Raw genomic sequence first — 6,201 nt, 5'->3', positions numbered from 1 at the left:
CTGTGTCTGCCCCCCTGTCCGGCCCGGTGACAAATCAATACATAATTAAATAAATAATAAAACAGACAAAGGAGTATTTTAATACTCTCTTGTTAAAGTAAAATCTGTCTGGCACAATATGGTATCCAGGTCATTATACTCTATACCAGGCTGCTGGGCAGGACAGGTTAAAAAAAAATAAATAAATAAATAAAGTATTACATGCCCTCGTCGAAAATGCCGTTAAATGTATAAATATCCTGACCAATAATGTGACAATTGTTTCCTGTTACCAAATGCTTAGAACGGTACAACCATTCAACCATTGAGGTTCGATTGTGGAAAATGTTTGATTATAATACGTGCAAATAGATTTCTTTTCTTTAGACATTAAGTTTAGAAAGGCAGTCCCTTGGGAAACCTGAGACGCTTCCTGGGGAACCACGCCCCAGGCAACAAAAGAGCGACACGCGACCTCACTGCTCTGCTCTCTCTTCTCTTCGCTGTTGGCTCTTCCACCCTGCTCGGCCCTCTGGACGTTTCGGCACGAGCAGCGTGCCTCGCCAGGCAACGCCCAGACTCGGCCAGCGAAACAAACAGGCCCTTTGTTCGCCTGAAGCTACACACCTGAAGTGCCGCGACATCGATCTGCCTTCAGTTTGTTTTATTTTCTTTATTTCTTTTGTTTGTTAAAGTTATCAGTCCGTTAAGTTACACTGGAGTAATTTAGGAATGACCAAGTTCCATTTTAAGCCTTTTTCGTCGAGCCAACTTCACCGAGGTCAGACCAAGCCACGTGGTCTCGCCAGCTACAACGAAGGAAACCTGCAAACCGCCGAATTGCCAGACTGAGGAGGCGTTTTCAATCAGACACGGAGAACCCTGGAGAATCCCTAGCAAAAAGCCAGGATCGGCAGCTAGCGTGGGACCCGTGCAACAGGCCAAAAGCAGGCTGTCGACAAGCAGTAAGACTCAACACACGTTCTGCGATCAGATGTCCATTTTAACTCCTAAAATCATAGGATTAGTTTACTTTCAGTAGCTCTTCTATGCCGTATGAGTCAAATGCTTCCCACAACCGAAACTCCAGGCTCATTGTTCAGCAAATGTTTATGTTCACTGTATCCAACCATCTTTTTATCACCTTAGTTAGAGAATAAATTCACTGTAAAATAATCAAGAGCTGTGTGTGTTGCCTATTTATAGTTCCTGCCAAGAGAATTGACCCTTTAGATATGAGACTGACTGACTGATTTAAGATAATTGAGCGATTATTAACTAACTGATCACTAGTAATAATTGTATAATTATTCAAAACTACCTGGAGGTCCGGAGACTTTAGGATTATAACAACTCCGGTGGTGCCCTTAATGAGGAAATTTTGATTTTATGAATTTTAATTCATAATTGGGTATCACTGTTCATAAATTTATTAAAATGCATAACTAATAAATTTAGGTCTGCTACAATAGGCAGAGTCTGTTTATTTGAATAAACGTGTTTACTACATGTCCACTTTTGCAAACATTGTAAAATAAAACATGGTTTACATATAAATAAATTTTATTTATATTTGCACTCTTTTTGTCTTTAATACTGACTGACTGGAAATGTTAAATTTCACATTCTGATATACTGTAAGTCTATTTCAAACACAAACAAACTATGCTCACATAGTGCTGAATAAAAGGGCTTGGAGTGAAAAAATAAGAATGACCTGCACACTAAGTAATTATGATCCCACTGGGCAGTATCATTTATTGCAATGTTTCAAACTCTGAGATGTTCTCAGGCAAATACACAGGTATTGTGAGGCAAAGACAATCAATCAGTTGATATGCACCTCTGATTAATAAGTGCTTTCTATCAGCTGATTTAGTTTTTTCCTTTTGCCTCACTAAACAGATAAAGCCGCACAATACCTGTGCAATATCTACAAGACTTCTCAGAGGTCGCAATAAATGCTTCAAAACTATTCATTGTGCAGATATTTCTTTGAGTATAACCTCTAAGTGGATTTCACACTGGTGTCTTGCTTTCCATTTTTTACTTTCTGCAAAAAGATTCAACATGTGAACCTATAAATACCATCTCATTATTTTCATTAACAACTATTAACCATCATATTTTGTGAAAGGTTTAGATCACTACTATGTTTCAAATTAACATAGGGAACTGATGATTAGTCCCGCGACCCTGTATGCAGGATAAGCGGTTGACGATGGATGGATGGAACTGATGATTAGTCTTGCCTGATTTTATTTAACAAATGATTACACTACACAAGAAACGAAGGTTCTCCAAAGGTTTTTGTACCTCCTCTGCTCTGCGTCCTGCGTTTGGGTCCACCACCCTGCTTACCCTTCTCATCCACCACAACCCTGACAGTAAATAAGGAATCTGGTTAAATATGCTCTCAGAAGCCTCAAGGAGGATCTATAATTAATATTCAATGTTAGTGGTGTGGTTTGTGTTCATGTTTAAGTCTGTTTTTGGTTCTGTGTTTCTCTGTGCAGCCTTGTTTGTTATTTTATTCATTAGCATTTTTAAGTTTACTTAGTATCCGTCTTGTCTCTTATCTTAGTTCTTAGTCCTGCATTCTTTTCCTCAGTTCTTAGTCCAGTGCCTTAGTTCTGAGTTCTGTGCTTTAGTTCATGTTAATGTTATTCCTGGTCTGTGTATTTCTGTTTTATTATCTGTTCTTGTCTCATTTAGGGTTTTGTAGCTTAGTTTATTATGTTTATCTGCATGTTTTTACCTGTTTGGGTCTTTAGTCCTATGTCTCCATGTTTTAGTGTAGTCCTGTCTCCTGTTTGGTCCTGTCTCTGTTCCCTGCCCTGATTTGCGGTCTTTCCATGTCTTGTGTTTTACTTTGGTAGATCTGTCCTGGTGTGTTCCCGTGTGCTTTTCTTCCTGTTTTACTTTGTAGTGTTCAGTTCTCATGTGTCCTTGTCTAGCTTTGTTTCTTGTTGTTTGATTACCTGATGCCGTTGTAGTTCACCTGTGCACTCCCTCCATGCTCGTTTGCCTGTGGATATATTGCCCTCAGTTGTAGTTTTTGTGACATCCTTGTTGTCGGATGTCTTTTGGATTTACTACTTTGCCTTGAGCTCTCTGGAAGCCTGTGCAGTTAAGTTTCGTTAAAATAAATTTATTGGTTGAACTGAATCCTTTTGCCTGTGTCTTTGTTTGGGTCCACACCTAGGTCTGCACTCAGTTTCCCATGACATTCAAATAACTCATTCTTAAATCTCTAAACCCTCCGACCAGTGTGTCATGAATTTTCTCCAGATGTAGAATATAAGATATCTTAGTAAGATCTTGGATATCGTAACTGTTTTTCCAAAACCTTTATTTGTGTGATTATTGATTTGCACTAAACTTTGCATTGAGATGAACTGTCTGCAAGGTTCCTCAATAATTGATGGACAAGTATTTGAGGCTATAATTAATTCCCAGAGAGTCGAGTTAAATACTGGTGAACTCTGGGGCCTGTACCACGACGCGAGTTCAACATACCCAGTATATGTTTTTGTTACATGGCTTTACTAACCCTAACAATCACGGTCGGGATAAGCGGTACCACGAAGCTGGAAAGCCAACCCAGGGTTTCCCAATCCAGCTGTGAGCATGTTCACATAAGAGGCGGCGTTAACAGCAGATGACCAATCACAGACATGAATAAGTTCACTGTCAGCAGAGCGTCATATTTTAGAAACGAAGAGCAAACTGTAACACTACAGAAATACGAAATGGTCTAAGTAGCACGCCTGCATCTGACATATGCAGGGAGACAGAAAATCGCAGACGGTGTGAATGCCTAAATGAACAGGTGTAGTAGACCTATATAATATTGCGTTGATTTGATGTGTTCTTATGAGCTGTATGAAAATATAAGCCTCATTCTTTCAGCTCTGCTTTGGCGGCGAAAGACACGGGCCGTTCCCCCTCACTTGTCGTCTCATCAAAAATTAGACTAATTTATTTAACACACTCAAAAGTGTTCCAAACATTGTTCTAAATTAACTTCGTAAAGCAATGAAATGAAAACTCCATTCATGCCATAAAATTTTGTCTAATAGTGGTTGAAAGACTGAATCTCAACATTTAGGCTACTGAAAACTCACCTTATGCGATGTGGGCGCAAAAAGTAGGATGGAACATGATACAGTTTCTGTAGTAGGCCTATAAGAAAGCTATAGCCTACTATAAAATAGATTCATATTAAAATTTAGTAGGCTATTTCAATATCCGTACCAAATTGCTCATACTATTCAGCCTAACATAAGAAAAATTAAACCCATTTATTTTAACAGCTGTGTCAGGGTGTGAAAAAAGGACTGGGAGAAAATAAATAAATAAATAAAAATATTTAAAGGCAGTAAGTAGGCTCAGCCTACTGTAAAAACCTGTAGGCAACAATAGCCTAAGGCTTATAATCAGTCTCTGTAAGATGATATCGCTTTAGCCTACCAGAGTTTCTGCACATCACCGCAGCCAACATAAAAGCAGCCTTTAAAACAGTCTGTGGGATCTCTTACAGATGGTGATGTCATTTTCCAAGAGAGCTGATTGGTCAGTAGCCGGCGTTTTCACAGAGTTGATCTCTTTTCTGGAACATAACCTACTCCGGGGCAGGTTAGCCGTTCAGCATAAGTTACCATGGAGATCTGCTCTGGTGAGAAGTGAACCACCTTCGTGGTGCTGAAAACCCAGAGTTAACCCCAAAGTTACCTGGATAAGCTCAAATCCTCTGTGGGTGGTGTTATTGTGCTGCATCCGGCAGCCTCTCAGATGCACTGACAAAGTAATTTCCAAACAGGAGTACGTCAGTAGTCAGTGTACCTGGTGATTTCCTGGCTCCAAACCAACTCTCTTGTGCTGAGGTTGTGTTCATGTTGATCAGGTTGGGTCAGGCCCACGCCAGAGGTTAGGACTCACGAGGCATGACTCAGCTGGCTTTAGCAAGACTGGTTTATTGCACAAGGTGAGGGACAGGCAGACGTATCCAAAAAACACTAAGGCAGGAATCTGGTCTAACGATCGCTGGTCAAACACACTGGGGAGAAACTCTAGGAAACTACAGTGAGGAAAACAGCTGGATCTCTGTTATACAACGAGACGATCTGGCAGCTGACCCAAAAACTAAGTATTTATACACAAAGACAAGGGAGGCCATGAGACACAGGTGGGACACATTGGGGCGAGGCAGGTAATCACACAGGAGGAGGCAGATAGGGACTGGAGTGCAGAGGGAGCCAGAAACAAAACGGGGAGAGAAACAGAAAACCAGATCAGAGGGAAAGTATAAATGTCAACAAAACATGACCTTATCTGCCAGAACTGGGCGTGACAGGTGGAGTTTGGTTTCCATGAAGTCTTGTCTGAAGCATCCTGCAGGTGGTTTCTCACTGATGTGGATTTGCTGCTCATGTGAATCGTCCCCCAGTGTTTCATTAGCAGCTGTAACCACAGTGACTTAGTGAATTAGCAGAATCCATCTGAAATGAAGGTGTGGTTTGATATCTGGGTTCAGGTTTTTGTACAGCCTCTTCTACACTTTGTATCACTGTGTTGATGGAGCACAGAAGTAGAAAGCTGTGTCTGCCAGGGTTAGGTTTCTGATGGTCAGCTCAGTTGAAGATGCTGATGTTTCAGATCCATATCGTTCATCAGGAATATTATTCTGATGACTCTGTGATTTTGCTCCTTTCCAGAGTATAAACTGAGGTGCCTGAAGGTCAGAATGATGTTTGTACCAGTGAAGGAGAATATAGGTGTCAGTTGTCTGATAGTTGCATGTGAGTGTGACAGATTGTCCTTCTCTTCCACTGACTTCCTCTCGTACAGGAGAGATTGTGTCTCCAGCTATTAGTCCTGGAAAAAGTAGAGCAAATGAAGCCATTAGACTAACATTGTTCATGAGGCTGAGAGGAGAAGACAGTGGAAAATGGCAGCTGTACAGTGTTACTCTGTGGACAAAAACAGCTCAGCTGTTTCCATAAATCTTTAGAAAAGAATAAAAAGATGTTGTGCTTTCTATCTTACCAAAGAAAAGAGCAGCAAGAATAATCCCCAGCCAATGTTCCATCTCTACAACAAGGTTTAAATCAACAGGAGAAACTAGCTGATGTTCAACATTCAGTCTGAGAATTGTTCTCTTCACAGCAGCAGTTATTATTGACAGAATGGTTGAACACAGTGCAGAAGTAGTGCACCGCC

This window comes from Micropterus dolomieu, linkage group LG06, assembly GCF_021292245.1.
Source record: "Micropterus dolomieu isolate WLL.071019.BEF.003 ecotype Adirondacks linkage group LG06, ASM2129224v1, whole genome shotgun sequence".
Classification (NCBI taxonomy): Eukaryota; Metazoa; Chordata; class Actinopteri; order Centrarchiformes; family Centrarchidae; genus Micropterus; species Micropterus dolomieu.
Note: the sequence above shows the minus strand (reverse complement) of the source record.